At 32.5% G+C, this 25,336-nt stretch overlaps 1 pseudogene; it reads right to left on the bottom strand.

The window, feature by feature from the left end:
• The window catches only part of LOC132759905 (sacsin-like), a 54,446-nt pseudogene extending 40,326 nt beyond the window's left edge, over window positions 1-14,120 (bottom strand).
• Between the last annotated feature and the right edge of the window lie 11,216 nt (window positions 14,121-25,336).

Genomic DNA, 25,336 nt, shown 5'->3' with positions numbered 1-25,336 from the left:
ATAGGAAGAAAAGATAAGACATGCATAATCTCCAGACTGCCATCTACCCATATGTCAAGTTTTTATAAAAATATTTCCAGTACTTTTTGAGTTATCACTGGATTCAGTTTATGTGTAAAATTTGCCATATTTTCAGTCTATGCGTTGCCATAGCAACCAGAATTTTCAACATAGAAAGAAAAGATAAGACATGCATAATTTCCAGACTGCCATTTACCCATATTACAAGTTTCATAAAAATACTTCTATTACTTTTTGCGTTAACACTGGATTCAATTTATGTGTAAAATTTGCCATATTTTCAGTCTATTTGTTGCCATAACAACCAGAATTTTCAACATAGGAAGAAAGGAAACAACGTGCATAATCACCTGACTGCCATCTACCCATATTTCAAGTTTCGTAAAAATATTTTTAGTACTTTTTGCGTTATCACTGGATCGAGTTTATGTGTAAAATTTGCCATATTTTCAGCCTATTTGTTGCCATAGCAACCAGAATTTTCAACATAGGAAGAAAGGAAAAAGACGTGTACAATCTTCATACTGTCATCTATCCATATTCAAGTTTCATAAAAATATTTTCAGTACTTTTCAAGTTATCGCGGGATCCAGTTTTGTGGACGGACTGACGGACTGACAGGTAGACGGACGGACAGACGGACGAAGGGTCAACCTAAAGTCCCCTCCGGTAAACCGGTAGGGGACTTAAAACAGTGGGTCAAAGAATTCTTAAGTTATTTGGCGGATAAGCTTTTTGAATTCAAGGGCCCTGTGCACTTGACCTTTGATCCAGTGACATCAAATTCAATACGGGTCACCAAATGATCATGAACAACATCCATGCCAAACATGAAGACTGGGGGTCAAAGGATTATTAAGTTATTGGGCAGATAAGGCCCTTGTGACCTTGACCTTTGACTTAGTGACTTAAAAATCAAAAGGGGTCATCTACTAGTCATAACCGACCTCAATACTAAATATATAGACTGTTGACCAAAGCATTCTAAAGCACTTGATCTGAAAAGCTTTTTTAAACTAAATGCCCCTGTGACCTTGACCTTTGATCTAGTAATTTTAAAATCAATAGGGGTGACTAAATGGTCATGACCAACCTCTATGCCAAATACGATAAATGTAGGTCAAAAGATTCTTAAGTTATTAGGCTGACAAGCTATTTGAAGTTAAGATCCCTGTGGCCTTGACCTTTGATCCTGTGATCTCAAAGCAATAGGGGTCATCTACTGGTTATGACTAACCTCTATGCCCAATATTAAGACTGTGGGTCAAAGGATTCTCTAGTAAATGGGCAGTCAAGCATTTTATAGTCAAGGCCCCTGTGACCTTTGACTTAGTAACCTCAAAATCTATAGGGTCATCTACTAGTCATAACCGACCTCAATACCAAATATGAAGACTGTATACCAAAGCATTCTAAAGCAATTGATCAGACAAGCTTTTTGAACTAAAGGCCCCTGTGACCTTGACCTATGTTCCAGTAATTTTGAATCAATATGGGTCACCTAATGGTCATGAACAACCTCCATGCCAAATAAATATTAAGTTATTGGGCGGAAAAGCTTTTTCAGTCAAGGTCCTTGTGACCTTGACCTTTGACCTAGTGATCTACAGGGATCATTTACTTGTCATGACCAATGTCCGTACCAAAAATGAATATTATGCGCTGAAGGATTTTTTAAGTTATTGGACAGAATAGGAACTAGAAATGTGTCATCATGCCACGGATGCCCCCGCATGCAGCCAATATTTCAGATGTTTTAATATTTAGCTCCAAATTTGTTTGCACAATTTTTTTTTTTTTTCATTTTAAGTTCAAAGCCCTTAAAACCTTTCAATGTTAACACAAACCATTTTATACAATGTTGAAGGCACTGAAATTATTCAGTAGATAGATGATAGATAGATACTTTATTAACTTAAACTTTTACAAGTTTTTCGTTATAACAAATAATATATGATACAAATTTACAATCACATGACAATGGCATACATAGAAACATTGAAATTAGTGCATAACATAGTGGGAGAAAGTAAACACACACACATACACACGCACACACGCACGCACGCACCATAGTACACCACACACACACGCACACACGCACGCCACGGTAAAAATAATATTTATCACATGGAGAAGGAGGATGGGTATGTGAAAACAGTTGCAATTCAGTTTATGAATACAAAAATTATACACAACCTAGATTTAGTAAAGTTCAATATGCAAATAACATTTACTAGTAGATGGTATAAATGATATGAAAAACTAAACAATTTGACTCGCTCTAACAGAAAAAGCTTTATACAAAAATTTACCGAGATTCTTTACTATTTTAAAATTCCTAGATTGCATCAATTCTACAAATTTGTACACACTTGGATGTCTGTAATAATAAGATTTTATAAAAGTCTTTCTTAATTCATCGTAAAACGGGCAAATGATTACAAAATGATATTCATCTTCTATATCGTTTTTGTTACAAAGTAGGCATTTTCTTTGATTGCAGTCTATTCTATTTGGCGCATATCGGCCTGTTTCAATTCTCAGTTTATGTGATGATAAACGCAGTCTGGATGTAGCAATTCTAAACTTTTTAGGTAAAATGTCTATATAAGATTCAAATTCAAAACTATTTTTAATATATCCATACGATACTTCACTGGTAGATAACTTACGTTCCCATTTTTGTTTAAAAACATCAGTTACTCTTCCTTTAAACAAAATATGAAATTCAGTCTTAACCTTTTGTAATTTGCAAATTGCATATTTGTAGCAAAAAAATTGCTACATACATTTCCACAAAAGTATGAGTGCTGAAACTGAAAATTCAATTTTTTTCCAACATTCAGGAGATAATATACGGAAACTGAAAATTTCATATTATTTTCAAAGTGAAAGGGGCATAACTCTGCAAAAAATCACTGAACCATGACAAAATTCAAACTTGACCTGCGCATTCCTTTGACGTATCCATATGTCAAATTTGAGTTGAATGTGTTGTACCGTTGGGGGGATAATGAACGGAAACTGAAAATTTCATATTATTTTCAAAGTAAAAGGGGCATAACTCTGTCAAAAATTATTGAATCATGACTAAATTCGAACTTGACCTTTATTTTCTCATGACATATCCATATGTCAAATTTGAGTTGAATGTGTTGTACTGTTGGGGAGATAATGAACGGAAACTGAAATTTTCATATTATTTTCAAAGTAAAAGAACCATGACCAAATTCGAACTTAACCTGCGCATTCCTTTGACATATCCATATGTCAAGTTTGAGTTGAATGTGTTCTACTGTTGGGAAGATAATGAACGGAAACTGAAAATTTCATATTATTTTCAAAGTAAGAGGGGCATAACTCTGCAAAAAATCATCGAACCATGACCAAATTCGAACTTGACCTGTATTTTCTCATGACATATCCATATGTCAAGTTTGAGTTGAATGTGTTGTACCGTTGGGGAGATAATGAACTGAAACTGAAAATTTCATATTATTTTCAAAGTAAAAGGGGCATAACTCTGTCAAAAATCATTGAATCATGACTAAATTCGAACTTGACCTTTATTTTCTCATGACATATCCATATGTCAAATTTGAGTTGAATGTGTTGTACTGTTGGTGAGATAATGAACGGAAACTGAAAATTTCATATTATTTTCAAAGTAAAAGAACCATGACCAAATTCGAACTTAACCTGCGCATTCCTTTGACATATCCATATGTCAAGTTTGAGTTGAATGTGTTGTACTGTTGGGAAGATAATGTACGGAAACTGAAAATTTCATATTATTTTCAAAGTAAGAGGGGCATAACTCTGCAAAAAATCATCAAACCATGACCAAATTCGAACTTGACCTGTATTCTCTCTTATGACATATGCATATGTCAAGTTTGAGTTGAATGTGTAATACCGTTGGAGAGATAATGAACGGAAACTGAAAATTTCATATTATTTTCATAGTAAAAGGGGCATAACTCTGCAAAAAATAATCGAACCATGACCAAATTCGAACTTGACCTGTATTTTCTCATGACATATCCATATGCCAAATTTGAGTTGAATGTGTGCAACCGTTACTAAGATAATGAACGGAAACTGATGATGACGGAATGACAGAATGTCGGAAGGACGGAATGACGGAACAGGGTAACACTATATGCCCCGGCCATTATATGGCGGGGGGCATTAAAAGCGACAGACCACTGGAAGGACAAGCTGATTCTAATACACCCCCTTGCAACTTTGATATGCAGGGGTATAGCTAAAAGACCCCAATCCCACAAGAGGACCACATGCCAAATAGCTATGCTCTGAGCATTATAGACCCTTTCATTTAAGACCGTATTCAAGTTGTCGCCCTTGGATGACGTCATTGGGGGATACGGTGGACAATGCCGATACAATTAAGTACACTAATAGAGGGCTATAAAGATCTTAATCATTTCTTTTGTAAAATTGGCAGATTGAAATTGCCAAAATTTTGTGTAATTGAATAAGATATTTCATAAAAAGGATGGTGAAATGAATAAAAATGTTGACTATATTAAGTTTAATAGTAGACCATATTTTGGGTGATCATGATTACCATTTTCGTTAGATTCTTAATAATGAAAAGTTTACCAGGCAGTTAAATCTACGGAAACGTATAGCGACCACCCCTATATGATATATATCAAATGACATTTTTTATAGTTTTATAATATGTTTGTTATATGTCAATATGATTTGAGGAAAGAAATACATATTTAAAAAGATGTAAGTGTATTAGTTTTTCATTTTGTCAGAAAGTTAAAAGTAGTTTATCTTGCATTATAAGATAAAAAACGTACGATAGATTACGAAAAAATACGTATTATATATGATTTACAACATAACTTGATTTAATTGCTTCCTTTATATATTGCGTGGGATTTTTCTGTCCTCATTATCAAATATAAACTGTAAATGTAATAAAAAACCTCAAAAATATATACTTAATACATATAAATGAACAGAAAAAAACTCACATAAATTTTAATTGAGCAATATTAACAGCAGATTGAGTAAAAAATATATATTCAATATCAAATAACAATTAAAATATTGGTCAAATATATATCATGTGTTAGATAAATTGTCTAAAATTCTGTTTTACTAACATTCAAAGGCGGTAGATATTTCTAGATACATATTTCAGATCAAGTAAGTTTGTAAAAATTGGTTAGATATATAATATGTATTAAATAAATTGTCAAAAATTCTGTTTTAACTAACATATAGGGGTGGTCGCTATACGTTTCCGTATAAATCGTACTTACTTGCTAATACCAGAGATATAGAAAATGTATCATATGTCTCTGATAATATACAATACCCAAAAGATATTTCGAGTTTCAAAAATGTAAGGATTCTGTTGTTTCGAAAAAACGGCGGCTTAATAATTAATTGCAAGATACTGGTTAATTAAAAATCATTTTGATTTAAGCATAACTAAGACCAAGAAAAGGAACAATATAAATATATGTAATTTCAAAAAAAAAATGTAAAGGCGTAAAAAGTAAAATTCTTTTGAATGTACATGAATGTATACTACATGTATTTGTGTCGGCAAAAAATGCACTCTCAAAAATCGTACATCACACCAATATATTTAAGCTGGTAAAGTAATTCATACTCTGCTTATCAAATATTTAAAAAAAATCACCGATCGAGTATCAAATCAGTAAGGCATGACCAATAAAGTCCCAAGGATGATCCATAAAAAAATTCGGACCATAAATATTTTGACAACTAGCAAAAGTGACGTAATCTGATGTAATGTTATAACTCTAAAAAATGCACCCTGGTGATTTATGATATTACAGCCAAGTGCCGCTTGTATGCACCCTGTTAATTAATATGTTACAGCCCAGTGGCGCTTAAATCTATTTATCTACGAAATAAGTTACAGGGGAAAAGGTCTTTATTCTTATAATGATAAGCATAGGTTTTTAATTTCAAAATTATCTTATTATCGTCTGGTGCGAATCTAACATTATAAAAGTCATTGCCACATGGTTTTCGTTCTTTCCGGAATATTTATAAAATTATATCCTTCACTGGTTCTTTGAAATATTTTTTTGTACGGCATAATAAAAAAGAATAAGTAAGAATTGACAGAATGCATTCTGTTATTGTTCTATTAAAGCTTGAAAAACAATCATTAAAAGACATTGGCAATCTTATTTTCATGTTTGTCACAAACACGCCGGAATTTTCTAAATGACAGAAAGTAACACAGAAAACTAGAAAATGACTATTTAAATTTATAATAGGCAATGTCAGTGTGTATGGGTGTTTTAAAATATAAAAATTTGATTTAGTTACTAGCTTTTTATCCTGGCATTAATTAGAGAAAATCTAGATCTAATAAATATATTCACTTTTTTCACTCCGTAGCGAGAATTAATCTCAATCTTTGTTTTTTGTCTTGATATTGAATTTATGTATGCATGCGTAAATTTTTACATGTTATAATCATAATTGAACGGTCAGTATTTACGCATTTAACTTTCCAATAAGCTAACATTCTATGCGGCCTGCATAGTTTTATCCCCCATTTACGTCAAATCCGGTAAGGGAAGTAACTCTTCCCTGACTGTTATCGCTTAAATGAAAGGGAGAGAAAAGTTTAAGAAATTCACTATACAATATACTATGTAAAGTTGTGTACTAAATGACACAAGGGGTTTCCCTGGGGCATAATTATGTTTTATTTTATAGAGGTCCACCAGGAAAGCAATGCTATATGTCCAATATCTAAGCTCTGGGCATTATAGTTTTACACAAGTAAATCTAAATGTGAATTCCTATATTAATCAATATATACAAATATAGTGATTCAGTAAATGCACAATTTTATGCTTGAGGGAAGGGAGATAATTCACAATTCATACCTTAAAGAATTTCGTAGAAATTGGAGTTGTCTCACATTGATTGCTGGTATTTTGGTTTATTCTCCTTTTATCATGAAGAATTCTAACTTCTCTGGCACCAGCATCCTCTGCATTTTGTATCAACTCCTGAAAAAATAAATTATAACTTTATACCCTCAACATTATCTGATAAACCTGTCTGATATACCTATGTGATATACCTGTCTGATATACTTATCTGATATGTAACCTATCTGATATGTATGCAACCTATCTGATATGTAACCTATCTGATATGTAACCTATCTGATATATATGTAACATATCTGATATATATATTACCTATCTGATATGTAACCTATCTGATATTACATATTATTGAATAAAATAACAGAAAGTAACAAATCAATTTCAAATAAGCACATTATTATGCTTTTAGATGCAGAACAAAGATAAATATAATAGGTACTTTCAAACACCGATTTATATTACATATGTAATATAAATCCGTGTTTCAAACAAGGACATTGACATACTCATTTTAGTGATTATCAACCACATAATAGAAGATGTTGATATTAAATCATCACAAGAAATCCGCGAGTCGGATGTGTCGCCTTGTGAACAATATAGTTTAGGAGAAATGGCCAGGACAAAAGGGCAATAACCCAAACAATAAGAAGTGCAGAGCTGCAATTTCTGTGCACTGCACTTCTTTTCAATAAGATCTATCATCCTATGAAGTTTCATGTCCATAGCTTTTATACTTTAGGAGAAATGGCCTGAACAAAAATAAAGTATGAAAATTAACAAAGGGCAATAACTCAAGATAAGGAATGCAGAGTACCTGTATTTATGTACTGCACTCCTTCTTAATGAGATCTATTATCCTATGAAGTTTCATGTCCATAGCTTTTATACTTTAGGAGAAATGGCCTGGACAAAATAAAGTATGAAAATTAACAAAGGGCAATAACTCAAAAAATAAGAAAAGTAGAGTGCATTTCTTGTGCACTGCACTTTTTCTTAATGAGGTCTATCATCCTATGAAGTTTCAAGTCCATAGCTTTTATACATTGGTGAAATGGCCAGGACAAAAATAAAGTATGAAAACTAAACAAGAGCCACCGCCGGGAGGGGGCAACGCTCGACTTTTTACTTTCTCTAAAAGCAAACAAAGAAATGTTTGAACAAAATATTAACGTTTCCTTTTTATAAAATTAATCATTCTGTCTTGTCACATTAGTTTTGTCTATATATGTTATATATATATATTTTCTAATTTATATATATATATATATAAATAGAGACACGCAATTCGAAGTCACGTGGTGGTGTCACGTGGTGGAGTCACGTGGTAGTCACGAGGTAGTGTCACGTGATGGAGTCACGTGGTGGTATCACGTGGTAGTCACACGTGGTGGTGTCACGTGATAGAGTCACGGGTGGAGTCAAGTGGTGTAGTCATGTGGTGGAGTCACGTGGTGAAGTCACGTGGTGGTGTCAAGTGGTGAAGTCAAGTGGAGTCACGTGGTGAAGTCACGTGGTGGAGTCACGTAGTGAAGTCATGTGGTGGAGTCACGTGGTGAAGTCAAGTGGTGGAGTCGCGTGGTGAAGTCACGATAAACAACAAGGTCTTGTCTTTAAGTATGTTCTGTTATAATATGAAGTTGATCCCTTCAATAATAGCAAAGTAGCAGCCAGTTACAGCCAAAACAAAGTCAAGGTCATTAATGAGTGAAGGTCAAGGTCTGTCGGGTTATTTTTAAGGGTTATCCTTGAAGATTATTATGTTCAAGTTTGAAGACAATCTATTCAAAAATAACAAAGTTACAGCCAATAAAAGCCAAAAACATGAAAATTTCAATAATTTGACCTTCAAAGTCAAGGTCATTTATGAGTGAAGGTCAAAATCTGTCGGGTTATTTTTAAGGGTTATCCTTGAAGATTATTATGTTCAAGTTTGAAGACAATCCATTCAAAAAAAAAACAAAGTTACAGCCAATAATAGCCAAAAACATGAAAATTTCAATAATTTGACCTTCAGAGTCAATGTCATTTATGAGTGAAGGTCAAGGTCTGTCAGATTATTTTTAAGGGATATCCTTGAAGATTATTATGTTCAAGTTTGAAGACAATCCATTCAAAAATAACAAAGTTACAGCCAATAACAGCATGAACAAGCAAAATTTGGACTTTTAACCTTGAAGGTCAAGGTCATTTATGGATGAAGGCCAAGGTTAGTGTGGTCTACTGAAAGGTCTTGTCCCAAGGGTTGTTGTGGCCAAGTATGAAGACAATACACAAAGAAATAAAAAAGTTATGATCCAGGTACAAGTTTGCGGACGGCAACGGCAACGGCAACGCCGCCGCGACTATAACAATACCTCTACTTTTTTTTTCAAAAAAAAAAAGTCGAGCTAAAAAGGGCAAAAAAACAAAAAATAAGAAAAGCAGAGTATCGGTTCTTGTGCACTGCACTTCTTCTGAATGAGATCTATCATCCTATGAAGTTTCAAGTTCATAGCTTTTATTCTTTAGGAGAAATGGCCCAGACAAAAATAAAGTATGAAAATTAACAAAGGGCAATAACTCAAAAATTAAGAAGTTCGGAGTACCGGTTCTTGTGCACTGCACTTTGGGTCATTATAAAAAACATGCATACCAAGTTGGAAGTCAATCCAACTTATAATGACTGACTTATGCTCCAGCTAAAGGGGACGCCGACAACGACGCCGACAACTATGTCGACACCTACGCCGACAGCGCCGACAAAAATAACCCCTATATGTCGCCTTTTCCAAGGCGACACAATTAGTAAAACAGTTACCCATATGAAAAGTGTTCATAGATAGACATCTACATCTACAGGTGCAGTGGATATTATAATTATATGTGGTTTAAGTTTGGTATCAAAGTTTTGGCTATATGAATATAATAATGATTAAATACATTTAATATACCTTCAGTATTTGACCACCATCCGGGTATTCAGATAAAATTCCTTTCAACTGTTTGATCAATGGTGGCTGTTTCATCTCCGAATATCGGATGCTCTTTTTCTTCTTGGAGCTGCCACCACTTGCAGATGCTGAAATATTCATACAAATTGGACTTAAAATATAGTTAAGTATAGACTGACAAAAATACATTTATTCATGGAACTGTTTTAACAAATGATTCAACAAATTTATAATCATTTATCAATTATACATACCATTTGCACACTTCATCTTGAGACACTTGAAGAAAGTGACATTTAACTGGAGGGAATTGAGACGTAACCTTCATGAGAGTTTATGAGGATACATAACTACATGATAGTGCACACGAAAAATACACATTTCTGCTCATACTAGTTGAACTTCAGCACTACAAATAATGATCTATAAATTAATAAAAGTAATTTACAACTTCTCCACCAAGCTTCAACTTCTAGTGACCAACAATTCAAAATAGTACAAATCTTTACTTCATTGAGTCACTGGAAAAAACTTGCAGAGTTCAGTAATCAAACTCACAAACCCAATATGCTTTAAGTCTTAATCATAATTTTCATTTCAGGCATTGAAAGGTGTTCATGATCAAATAAATAAATTTTCTACACTGGTCTATAACTTTGTTGAAGTTTATTGCAGGCGTTATATCAATTTTACTGAAATTGTTATACAATATGCTGAACAATGAAAAAGAATGCTATTGTACATAACCATAAACCTAGTCCCATTTATTATTAACAATTTACATTTTTATCTTTCTTTAATCTATATAGAGCAATATTTTTTGGCAAACTGTCACTTCAATTTTTCGAAAACCACGATCATATGTTATACAGTATGGGTATATTGATTTCAAGGTATACATACATGTACCTCACGGGTCTATAGTTGTTCAATAAATTTCTGCAGTTTTAAGAAATCAATACATGTGTGAATACACCAAAACAGATTATGTAAATAAAAATAAATTTGTATTTAATTTTACATTGCAATAGATAGTTCAATCAATTATGGATCCAATTACCTGCTCAGATATAACCTTATATAAATATATTTACAATCATGTGCAACATAATATTTTAGCTTCAAAAACAATCTTGACTTGACTCACTACATTTCCTTACCCTGTCTCCCCTCATTTGTCTCCTCTTATTGAAGCATTTTAAATTTCATTTTAGAATAATATATTTATCAAATTAACTAAATAAACAAATTGCACTGTAAACAAGACACTACATGTATTGTATTTTAAGGGCTCTGCCTGAGCCGAGATAGACTTAAGTGATGTCCCCCTGCCCCCCCCCCCCCCACCTTCTTTGCACCTCACTGTGAATTATTTTAACACATGTATTTAAAGGGGACTATATCAATGTTGTTAACAAGGTCATATTCAACAGAACAGCGTCTGTAAAATCTATAAGTGCATGTTAAAATTATGTAAGCATTCCTTTGGAACTTTGGGCCTGACTAAACTTACACTGAAATTGAAAATTATATTATTCATTGTTATTATATCATGAAGAAAAGGTGACAGCAACATTTAGATTAGGGTACTGTTACTTTACAGAATTTATTGCAGTTTAATTGTGAAGGAAGCTTATAATGAACTAATAATTACACAACACATTCTAAAAATGATATGTTCCTCATGAACCAACCAGTACTGAACAATATTTTCTGGACCTTTTCCAGCTATTTTATTTTATTTCTGTTTGCCTCTGATTGGTTTTGTAGCCACATGGCCATGCGGCAATTGTTTGATAATAAGCCTGACACATTAATCTCTCAACTAAGCCACCATATGCTATTGTAGATATGTCCATAAATTTTCTGAATCACAAGGTCTAAATATCTTAATAAAAAAGTTTTATATTTAACATTCACAATAAAGAATACACTTAGACTCTTTAAAAGGACTATATTGTGTATGTATATATTGTGTATGTATATATACATATATAAATGTACAAAAATCGCACGAACAATCGGCACGCCGCAGCCGGGACTCGAACCATGGGAACGAGAGAGAGAGAGAGAGATACTAAAAAATCACACGCAAAATTGGCACGTAGAACCATGGGCACGAGTCTTTGGATTGTCGGTCCAGAATTAACCAGCATGCCACAATTGCCGTAGCGTTTCTTTGTTCTGATTGACTTTATATATTGAAGTTATTTTTTACTTTATTGTGACATTATCACTTTTTTAAAGTTTTATTTACCATAGCGGCGAGCTTTATAGCTTCTTTTTCCTCAGTCACATTTTTTTTATTATCATACATATCTTGTGGCAAACATATTTTTTATTTTCAAATATTTAGTTATTTTATATAAGTCCACTAAAATGTCACCGCCTATGAATTAATATAAATGAAAGAAAGAATCATGAGCAGGAAATCTTCGGTGTATAATATATAACTATTGCATTTGTCTACCTGTAACTTAATAGTTTTGATAAGACAAGGTAACCAGTATATTTTATGTATACATGTCAGTACAAAACAATAAAAAAACAAAAACCTTTACATACCCATGATATCTAGTTGAATGTGTCGTTCTCCTTCAGTAATTTAATCTCTTTGTTTGACTGAATAATCTGAAAAATGAGATTTTTCTAATGTTAACTAAAATATATCTGGCTTTTATATATTATGTTACTAAATTAATTCAAAATTTACAAACTTTATAAGATACTATAATGTCCTCACACTATTATTATATAAATGAAATCATGGTATGTACACTGTCTTGCAAACCTATACCATTCATTTGGTACCCTGTCTTAAAATTTAAATACAAGCACTTTAAAGCAGCACGCCTCCAGATTCATGCTAATTTTCATGAAAATTTGAAAATTGATTTAACAGTACAATGATGTGAAGTTACCAAAAGAATGCAAATAACACATAATCAATGGCACAACCCGCATAAATTACCATTAGATGGTCAAAATATGCAAAATAGCCTTAACTGCGTTAGTAACGCAGAAAAAATATAGTTATAAATACTGAAAAATCGGTCATTAATCACACAAAATATGTAAATTATTACAAGCATTTTGAATATTTATACTTTTCCTAAAATCTTAGTTCATTATTTTCAGGTTTGATTTTATCGAAATATTTTTGGTCATCTGGAGCCGTGCAGCTTTAACTAGATCTCTACATGTACTTCCAATCACTGCAATCACTGTAACTTTTTTTCCTCATTAGGATCGTAATATATTCAAATAACTTGTATTTTTTGTATAACAGGAAGTAGACATGTTAATGCACAGTGATTAAAGATTGTATTACATATGGCAACAAAGTTATGCAATATGATAACATGTCACTATTTTCATTATTATACAATGTAACTGACATTTTCTACCCAACATCTCAGTAAGTTTTCATTTTTCAAAAATTTTAAGTTCATCATGGCCAAATTAATTCTCATCTAAGTACTATGTATAAAGTCATACCATCCTCATAATAGGACATTTTCTGAAAATTGCATCATTTGAAACTGGGGGGGATTAGTTTAAACCAAATGAACATGATAAATAAAACAGTAAATAATTAAGCTACATGTACATTTAAAACAGAAGATGGAGTTGAAGATAGGAAACAGAATGTATATTCAGTGTAAATTCGGTACATGGACATTTGCCCGGGTGCATTGAGTGCGTTGAAAAGTGAAAAGAAAAAAACAAGGTTTTTCAACATACATATTTGCTGTGAGAGGGCTCTTGCAACGCCTGACGAGAGGGCTCTTTTGTCCTACACTCGTATTTTTTATCTATAAAAACACCTGTGCACGTGTAAGTTAACCATGAGTCACAGGGTCTAATGATAATATCAAAAAAAAAATACTCCTATACATGCATACTATAAATAAAGTGTCACGTGTTTATTTATATTATATAGGATATTATCGTTAATATCGGTTATTTGATACACTTTCAAGTTCCTGTGCATGATTACTGTGTAAACTTTTAACCAATAATTTAATAGCAGGCGAGTAATGTTTTCATTTTGCTCAGTGTACTTGTAATGTACTCGATATATATTTTTTTAATTGAAACCCTGTTTGCAAAATTCATTTACAAGAAATATTCTATAAATATATCACATGTAAAATAATATTAATAACTTAACTTACAATAACAATGCGCGGTCCCGCCTCCTTTTAGCTTGACGCCTGTTCACTTAATGAATACGCAGCTATTTATAGTCAGCCTAAGATATACGTGGAAGTCAAATCGAAAGTACGTTAAATATTACATATAGGGATCTATAACATGATAATTTTATTATATATATTAACTTTAAGATGCCAATTATGTAGTTTATACTATTTCATTTTCCTGTAAAGTTTCTCTAATTTAAAAGATAACTATAAGTGATTTAGCAAACCGAAAGTAGTTTTTAACTTATTTTTGGAAAATGATTGGAAAACAGTCTTTTGTTTAAACAATCAATTGTTTCGAGCAGTTTTTATGATTTTGTATTAATTTAAAGGGACTCCATTGAAGTTTTTTGACTTGACGGGTTCCAGATAAATGTTCCATTTATGTTCCATACATCTATGGTTATTTCAAATGTGAAAGAAAAGTAACATTTCTTCTATGCATACTGAAGTTTAAGAGCAGACACGACTACCACCATCTATACATTGTATTTATATAACATAAAAATGACAAAGTTTGAACCCCCACAGTGACCTTGACCTTAGTGGTAGAAACCAGAGTCTTGTTTGCGACACACCATATATCTATGGTTATTTCATATATGAAAGAAAATTTAAAATCCTTTCATGCATACTGAAGTTTCAGAGCGGACACGACCACCACTGTCTATATATATAAAGCGGGAAGGACGGACGGAAGTTCTAACAGGAGAGTAATAATGTGGCTACTCTATTGTTCTCTCTATTGTTCTTTTTAGCCACACAAAAGAAAATAGCCACATAAAAGCATTACGGAATGAATGACATCAAAGAGAAAGAACAGTTACCTATTGTCCCTCTAGCCACATAATTACTCTCCTGTGAGTGCGGACGGACAGACGGACTGACAGACGGACGGTTCGATTTTATATGCCACCCTTTGGGGGCATAAAAACATTTATAATAAAGACTATATACTTAACACCTTCCCTCCTAAAGAAAAAAATTAATGAAATAAATCTTTTAAAAAAGCATTAGGCAATTAACATAGTATATTTATATACGGATAAAGCATCAGAAATAATGTAATCTTTCCCCTAACATGTCTTATGTCAAGATCATACTCTTGTAACATTAAACTCCACCTTATTAATCTCTGATTCTTATTTTTTAGTTTATGCATATTTTGAGGTTATTTTGGTCACTGAAAACAACAATTGGTTTCTTCGAAAAAGATAATTAACAAAAAGTTGAATCGCAAGAATAAAGCTTAACACTACACTCCTTCTTTATTATAGAGTAATTTTTCTGATGTTTGTTAAACTTCTTAGAAAAGAAACAAACTGAATGATCAACACTTTTGTTGTCTTCTTGCATTAACACACACCAGCACCAATATCACTAGCATCCACAGGTAATTTGAAACATTTATCAAAATCTGGAGCTGAGAGAATTGACAAGTTCTTCAGTACGGCTTTTAATCTTTTTTATTATTATTATCATCAATCATTATCAGTCTTTATATAATCAAGCGCTGATAGCACAATAAAGGCACTTCCCGCATACATCTTACAATAGATATTTACTATGATCAGGACATGGCTTTTTACAGGAGAATATTTTATAATGTATGTTTATACTAGTTCTAGAGTTTTGTAAGACATAATTCATTTGATTACATAGAGTGCATGTTGCATTATGAAAGAAAGAAAAAGTTTGATGTTTTAATCTGGGATATACGTATGTCCCAGATTTAATAAAAAAAAACATATGAAAATATTTGGTCACCGTAACTTCCGGTCTCTCTGCTTTCTTCAGTGGCTTTAATTGCGTTCTAAAATTTATTTAATATTCTAAATAACTTTTATTAGTTATTTACATTATGTCATAAAATTATTGTCTGGCGTTCCCCAAGTCTTTTTAAAAGAGCCTCTTTTGACGCTCATTCTGTCTGCGGTGTAAGCATCTTGAACGGATAACAATAAAAGGAAAACCATTCAAATTCATAAAAAATCTTGTCAATGAGTAAATTGTAATTAGATCATGTGCTCCTCTTAGTTCACGGTACTTTACGCTTTGAAACAAGAAGGAAACCAACAATGAACGAATGGTACAAAACAATTGTTATTTGCTGTAACATTTAGGTATCGTCTGCTGTATGACACAAGGAAAACAACAACATATTTAATCGAAATCAGACTTAAATATTGTATGGTTTTATATCATAAATTCGATGCTCAAATGAAGATTTTATCAAAATTGTAAGTCTCAAAAAGCATGATTTGTAAAGATATTAACAAATTAACAGTTTCGTGTAAATAAAGGGAGGTAATTAGAATTTATTTTCTATAAAGTCCAATTAGAAATGAATGCATCTATTTTAATGATTACCTTTAATGCGTGTAAACATTTCCAGTTCATATTTAACATATTTTTGGATGCTTGGAAATTGTTTAAGAAGAATAATTATATACATATATAAAATTTTAACTAAGTGTTGTTATATATTTAATTACAACATACAGGATCTTTAATAGCCAAGACGTAGATCATAGGTCGGTCAATTTGACATTTAAATCGCGATAAGTATTCAAGTATTTTCACGCTTCATTTAACCCATTACTTCATGAGCATTTTGTGAAAAATGGCTGTTTTCATTGAAAAGTCTCCCGTTACAAGTTCAAATTGCTATAATACTATAAAAACTGCTTCAACACTAATCAAACTTGGCACAAATGTTGACTGGACCATTGCACTTGCAACAACATGCTCAGGCTTAAATTTTCTGTTACCATGGCAACGAGGGGACATCTCAAAATTGCCAAAAATCACTATTTTGCGTTGATTTTTTCCATCAAAATTGATTTCAAAGTGCTGCACTTTCTCAATGGATTGAGATAGAGTCAAATGCTTTTCAGCGTTGGTTACACGTTACCTTATGATCAATCTGGGGTCATTTACAGCCTCTCACAAGTCCAAAATTTTTCTTGGCGATGAGGGGGACTCCGCCCCCCTTCAAACCCCCCAAACAGAAGGGGGCACATCCCCCTTCTGGCAACCCCCTGATGTATCTTTTGGTTGGGGGCCGCGCCGAAAAAGAGGTCACTTTTTTTAACAACATTTCTCAAACAAAAACAAGTGTTTGGGGCCTAAATAAGGCATTTTTTCATCATTTGAGACAACAAAAAGGGGGGGGGTGAAAAAGGCGTTAAAAGGCGTGTATATGAAGTAATGGGTTAACTGAAAATGATGAAAATACTTGAAATTACCCTAAATCGCGTTTTTTCATGTTTAAACATGGCCTGTCATATAAATTTGAAGAAAAATTGTTGTTTTGTAGATTTTTTTATTTTTTTCATTAACCCATTACTTCATGAGCATTTCGTGAAAAATGGCTGTTTTCATTGAAAAGTCTCCCGTTACAAGTTCAAATTGCTATAATACTATAAAAACTGCTTCAACACTAATCAAACTTGGCACAAATGTTGACTGGACCATTGCACTTGCAACAACATGCTCAGGCTTAAATTTTCTGTTACCATGGCAACGAGGGGACATCTCAAAATTGCCAAAAATCACTATTTTGCGTTGATTTTTTTCCATCAAAATTGATTTCAAAGTGCTGCACTTTCTCAATGGATTGAGATAGAGTCAAATGCTTTTCAGCGTTGGTTACACGTTACCTTATGATCAATCTGGGGTCATTTACAGCCTCTCCCAAGTCCAAAATTTTTCTTGGCGATGAGGGGGACTCCGCCCCCCTTCAAACCCCCCAAACAGAAGGGGGCACATCCCCCTTCTGGCAACCCCCTGATGTATCTTTTGGTTGGGGGGCCGCGCCGAAAAAGAGGTCACTTTTTTTAACAACATTTCTCAAACAAAAACAAGTGTTTGGGGCCTAAATAAGGCATTTTTTCATCATTTGAGACAACAAAAAGGGGGGGGTGAAAAAGGCGTTAAAAGGCGTGTATATGAAGTAATGGGTTAACTGAAAATGATGAAAATACTTGAAATTACCCTAAATCGCGTTTTTTCATGTTTAAACATGGCCTGTCATATAAATTTGAAGAAAAATTGTTGTTTTGTAGATTTTTTTATTTTTTTCATTAACCCATTACTTCATGAGCATTTTGTGAAAAATGGCTATTTTCATTGAAAAGTCTCCCGTTACAAGTTCAAATTGCTATAATACTATAAAAACTGCTTCAACACTAATCAAACTTGGCACAAATGTTGACTGGACCATTGCACTTGCAACAACATGCTCAGGCTTAAATTTTCTGTTACCATGGCAACGAGGGGACATCTCAAAATTGCCAAAAATCACTATTTTGCGTTGATTTTTTCCATCAAAATTGATTTCAAAGTGCTGCACTTTCTCAATGGATTGAGATAGAGTCAAATGCTTTTCAGCGTTGGTTACACGTTACCTTATGATCAATCTGGGGTCATTTACAGCCTCTCCCAAGTCCAAAATTTTTCTTGGCGATGAGGGGGACTCCGCCCCCCTTCAAACCCCCCAAACAGAAGGGGGCACATCTCCCTTCTGGCAACCCCCTGATGTATCTTTTGGTTGGGGGGCCGCGCCGAAAAAGAGGTCACTTTTTTTAACAACATTTCTCAAACAAAAACAAGTGTTTGGGGCCTAAATAAGGCATTTTTTCATCATTTGAGACAACAAAAAGGGGGGGGGGTGAAAAAGGCGTTAAAAGGCGTGTATATGAAGTAATGGGTTAAACAAATAAATGCCATATTGCTCAATTTTAAATATTAAATCTATCTTGACTTTGTTCCTCAAAATTAATCTTTTCAAAAGAACATTTAGAAAATGATTATTGTTTCAGACGTATGGACTTTTGTTGCTTTTTGCAGAAATTAGTAAAATTTGGTTCTGTTTAATTAAAAATAATATTTATACAACAACAACAACAACAACATTTTATTTGCATAAATGTTATAACAACATTATAGCCATAAAGTATATATAATGTTAACAGTGATACAAGTTCAAATATAAAAAGTACATAAAAGTTAGCACGGGAAGTATAAAAAAGAATTTAATTTCTCTGTCTATTACACGATGCAAAATAAACATATTTGCCTAAACCAATTAATTCTTTAGATGACTTTGTTAATTATAAATTTTCAAATTTTCTTAATGAAGGCCATCTACAGTAATAATGTTTTAAATATTTATTCCTAATTTCTGTGTGTTTGGGACAAACCAAAAGAAAATGATATTCATTTTCGACCATTCGCATATTACAATTTGTACAAATTCTATCTTGTCTAGGTGTATTTATGTACCGACCAGTTTCTATTTTTAAATCATGTGACGAGGTTCTTAGTCTGCATAAGGTTATTCTAAATTTAGCTTCTGAAATTTCATTTAAATATTTTTCACACACGAAATCATGTTTAAATAGAGAGTATGAGCACAGTTTTGGTGTGTTATTAATGCGTGAATACCACGACTGTGTAAAATTATCGTGTATACGCTGTTTAATTTGTGTCAAATTTATTATGTCAGTATTTTGGTTAAGCCACAAATCAGTCATGCCTAACTGGTTTAACATTTCTCTAATGTTGAATGCCCAATTATTTCCATTATAGGATAAATTATTTTCAGTATCATTTCGGAGCATATTGTATATTAACTTTATGATATGGTTATCGGGTGATTTTAGAATTTTTACCCAAAATTTAAGAATAATTGACTTTCGAATAACTTTCATCGGTAATCTACCCAATTCTCCGTATAGACAGTCTAAGTTAGTAGATTGTTTTACTCCTAATATTTTTCTACAAAATTTAGTATGAATTTTCTCAATATTTTGACCGTCATGAAAGCCCCATACTTCTGCAGAATAATTTAACACTGGCGCTACCAAGCTATCGAATAATTTGCATTTATCTTTAATGGGTAAATCTATTTGATTAATAACAATGAATAAATTATGCATAGAGTAAGCTGCATGTTGTGCTAATCGTTTTTGAGTTCTGTTCCAGTTGTTATTTTTAAACAGATGTGTTCCTAGGTATTTAAATGATGTAACGATTTCAATTTCAGTGTTATTAAGATAGAATTTATAACTAGTATTGCGGCCCTTTTCGAAAATCATTGCTTTTGTTTTTTTGGAGCTAATCGTTAATCCCCATGTGTTACAGTAATTTTGTAAATCATTGAGCATACTTTGCAGTGTTGCGGGATCTTGTGCGAACAGTACTGCGTCGTCCGCGAACATGAGTAAAAAAAGTTTGACATCTTCTATTGTAAATATACCATTTATGTTTGTATTTATATTTGTTGTGACGTCATTGACGAAGAATAAGAACAATAAGCTGGAGCTCGGACAGCCTTGTTTTAGACCTACGCCCGAATCAAACCACCCGGATGTTTCATTTTTATATCGTACGCATCATTTTACCGAGGAATACATTGCCTTTAATGATAATACTAATTTTGAACTTACTTTTTCTTCAATCAATTTTTGCCAAAGTTTAATTCTGTCAATTTTATCATACGCCTTTTCATAATCTACAAATATGCAAAATAGCTTCTTATTTTTACTAAGTGTTTTCGCAATAATAGAATATAATATAAATATTCGTTTATTTTTTCGTTTATTTCTGCCCACTTGGTTAATCTATTTAATAAAATCTGTGAGTATATCTTACTCATAACATTGCTTAACGTTATACCTCTAAAGTTTTTAGGGTCATTTAAATCTCCCCCTTTAAATATAGGTGATATTATACTTTCACCCCAACATCTTGGATATTCCGCATTATTAAGCATTCTATTAAATAATTTTAGTAAATAAGGTGATATTAAATCATATGAATATTTAAAAATTTCTGCAATGAGCATATCATTACCGGGGCTTTTCCCATTGTTTTGTGAAAATACAGCATTTCTAATCTCTATTTCTGTGATATCATTATCGAGAAAATCATCATGTTGATCGGGTATATTAAAGTTTTGTTCTCTGTTCGGTGAACCAAAAAGAGTACTAAAATGTTCATGCAAGTCGTTTGCAGTAAGATTATTTGATACTTGATTATTTTTATTATATTGTTTTTTAATCACTTTCCAAAATTGTTTTGGTTCTGATTTAGCCATATTTGCTATCTTTCGGCCCTCTCTTATAGCGTATAGCCTTTTGTGTTTGCGTTTTGTTTTATTATATTTTGATTTTGCCTCAACATAGTTCCGGCGTGATTGCGCATCATTTCTGCGCCGGAGGAAATTGTTTCGCGCTTTAGAAAATTCTTTTCTTGTATTACGACATTCATCATTAAACCATTTTGCTTGTTTGTGCCTATTATAATTACTCTTATAATCATTATCATTATTATAATATGTTTTTTGTTTCCCCAATACGTTTATGGCACATTCTTTTATTATTTCAGTGAAAAAATTCACCGAGTCATCAATACCTGTATTCAATACATTTTCACATAGTGTAGTAAATTCTCTACTATGCGAGCGTAGTAAATTTATGAATGATTCACGCTTATCGTCCTCCCACGCAATAAATACATGGGAATTTTCCGAAACATCACGTGACTTGTGGTTGTTATGTAAACAATTGCCTTTTAAAATAATTTTGATAGGTGAATGATCCGAAAATTCATTTGCATGTAGAATTTCAAAATCTGATATTTGTGGGAAATATTTAAAATTAATGATAAAATAATCTACCAGACTATTTCCGTTTAAATTATGAAAAGTAAATTCCCCTATAGATTTATCTTTGTGTAATCTGCCATTAACAATTTGTAAATTTGAAGCTTTACACAATTCTATCAATCTAGTACCATGATTATCTAAGATATTGTCTTTACTTGCTCTATTAAGAGATAGAGGTAAAAATTGTTCAAAATTGTCATTGTCAATATAATTATCATATAATATAAAGTCTCTCTCGTCTGCTGTACGACTATTAAAGTCACCATTTAATGCAATTATTCCTAATGAACTATATTTTTCTATACCTTGTTCTATCAGATCAAAAAAATCTATATCAAACTGTTTTAATATATTAGAATTCCTAGGTGGTAGGTAAACATTACATATGTAAAGATCATCATCAATTGACAGTAAACTTTTACCTATTTTCAGCCAAATAATTCCATTACTATGTTTTTCCACAATTTTAATTTTATCTTTAAGAAAGTTTTTATAATAAATGGATATTCCTCCACTATAACGACCCTTGGTGGTGTTTCTACATTTAGATCCATATAAATGCTCACATTGAAACGATTTTATATCAAAATTAAATGAATGTTTTTCGGATAACCATGTCTCTGATAAAATTATAATGTGGTACTTAGATATAATGTCTATAAAGTCTGGATCACTTATCTATATTATTTATATCTATTTATTATTTATAGTAAACATATTTAAAATATTCACACAAAAACTTTGTTGGTCATGACTATGACTAAAATTTGCCATTTTTGTCCAATTTTAACACTAAACACATGGAAACTTGCCATTAACGTTAACGCGAAATAAGTGACTTTGAGTACACATTATTTTTACTTACGCTTAACTGTCATGCATCAACATTTCTAAATCAGTCATTATTTCTGCAGTTTATTTTGTACATATTTTCTCACTGTCCGTGTATATATGTTACATATTCAATATGATTAATTTTTTTCTTCGAAATCTGTATTAATAGAAATCTAACGTAGCTATTTTTTTCACTACAACATAACTATATAATACATTTAGAAAATATTTATATCAATAATAATGCATGTTACTAAAGTAAGGTAAATGTCAAAATTAATAGCTTATAAAATATATTCCTCTAATTCTATGGACATTCAAAAACAATCGTTGCGTTGTAATATGCAACGCGATACTCTTACACGTATATATGTATATTTATTCAGTAATATGTAATAAAAAGAGCATCGAAACACGAGGCTATATCTGATTTATACGAGGGGGCGTAGCCCCGCGAGTATTAATCAGATTGCCGAGTGTGTTGATGTTCTTTCCCTTTTGTATCATAGTCAAACATAAAAACACGTTCCCTGTTGTCACAATATGACACCCCGGAAAAAAGTAACCAATAGACGAGCATCTGAATATGATATTTCTGTAATAAGTAAACCCCAGCAAAAATGAGCCAACCAATGTGCGTGCTCTGGAGTGCGGGTAACTAATACCTGCACTCCAGTTAACGCACTGTGCATGTATATGTGCACGATTTAACTCTGACACTTTTCAACAGAAAGATCCCCAAACTATAATACAAGAAATGTACAATTATCTTCCATATCATGTAATGCTAGATGGATGTATGTTAAAAATTATACAAACAATTTTTATACAGGTTAAGCAAAGCAGAAACGACATATCGGGAAAGGATGATTACATTATAAAAAATTCTTATATAGAACAAATGATCTATAGATGTAAATAATAGATAAAGTGTATATAAAATAGTAATTTCGTCAGATATTTTTCTTATGCCTATAGATACAATAAAAACAAGAGCCATGTCAACATGGCCATCCCCCGCCGAATGTGTTTGCTCATTGGAAGAATGTATATGTAGAAGAGCAGAATAATTCAATTTTAAGAGGACTTTGGGTAATGAAAACTGATGGTTGAAGTGATTACAGATTTGAAACCTAGCTGATAATAACAAAGGGCAATAACTGAAAAATAATGCAGGGTAGGTTATCATTCTTGTGTGCTGTGCTGCACCCCTCCTCAGTAAAATCTATCCACCTATGAAGTTTCAAGTTGATACCTCAAATACTTTTTGAGATAAGCTCCGGACAAAATAGTATGAAAAAGAACAAAGGGCAATAACTCAAAAATTATATAGCAAAGAGTTATTATTCTTGCGTACAGCATTCCTCCTCAATAAGATCTATCCACCTATGACATTTCATGATGACATCTCAAACACTTTTGAGTTATGCTCCACTCAGGTGAAAAATTAAGTATGAAAAATAACAAAGGGCAATAACTCAAAAATTATGAAAGGTAGGCCTTTTCGGCGGGGGATAATAAACATGCATATCCACTATTGTGCGTACATCATAATTTGTATCATATTGCTTGAGCTAGATCAGAAGACTTAATGGAGCAGTTGTTAACCGAGTTGTAGACATATCAAATGAAAATGCCACCAGGAAACATTCTTGTCCTTGATTGTTTCCTTTCTATATTACTTTCTTTCACCTCTATATTGTGGACGACAAATACTCATTTTGACACATGCTTGATCAATTCGTTTATTTACAGTGTTATCATATCATATGTCAGTGTTTATTCAATATAAGAAAAAAACTCTTTTTTAAAAAAAATCCAAACAGCTAGAGCTTAGATATTTATCATGAAACATCTTTCATGGGTGTCTACCAAGTTTTATTAAACAAAAGCCCGGGTTTATTTAAAATTGACCCCGCCCCAGGGGTCATCGATTTTCCTTATATGTATATAGGATAGAAATAATCTTTATCTAAAAGGCTGAAGAGCTAGAGCTTAGATATCTAGTATGAAACAACTTCTAGTGGGTCTCCATCAAGTTTATTCAGATAAAAGCCTTGGGGTCAAAATTGGCCCCGCCCCAGGGCTGTTATTGATTTTTCTTAAATAAATATAGGATAAACAAACAACATTTTTCTTTTATTAAACTATAGAGGCCGTAGCTTAGATATGTTGTATGAAACATTGTCTCGTGGACCTTTACAAAAATTGTTTTAATTGTAGCCCTCGTGTCAAAATTACACCGCCCCAGGGGAACATAGATTTAAATCTTATGTATATAGGAAAAATTAAAAGAAAAAATTCTTCTCTCAATCTACAAGAGCTATAGTATAAATTTCATTGCACCAAGTGACTTTGTAGCATCCATTGACTTTCCATAGCAAACTGTAAATTTTCATAGCTACAAGCAAACATTAACTTTCCAAAGCAACAAGTGAATCTGCCATTGAATTTAATAGCAGCACTGACTTCTCAGGAAACCATTAATTTTGTATAGCAAACAGCTATATGGAACTGTTCTTTTCTCTTAGTAATAGCAAGAGTAAAAGTTTTAAACATGCACTATTTCAGACAGACCCAATTAAGAACTTGTTCCTTGTCATGGAGAATATTCATATTCAAGTGAGCGATATTAGGGCCATCAAGACCCTCTTGTTTAGCTTTGTCTGATGACAACCACCTACCGAACACATGGCAGTCCCATGAAAAATGTATGTATTACATCATCGGCACCCAAAT

This window comes from Ruditapes philippinarum, unplaced genomic scaffold (genome assembly GCF_026571515.1).
Source record: "Ruditapes philippinarum isolate M1 unplaced genomic scaffold, ASM2657151v2 ctg2444_1_1_1_1, whole genome shotgun sequence".
Taxonomy (NCBI): domain Eukaryota; kingdom Metazoa; phylum Mollusca; class Bivalvia; order Venerida; family Veneridae; genus Ruditapes; species Ruditapes philippinarum.
This window is presented reverse-complemented; position numbering and strand designations above follow the sequence as displayed.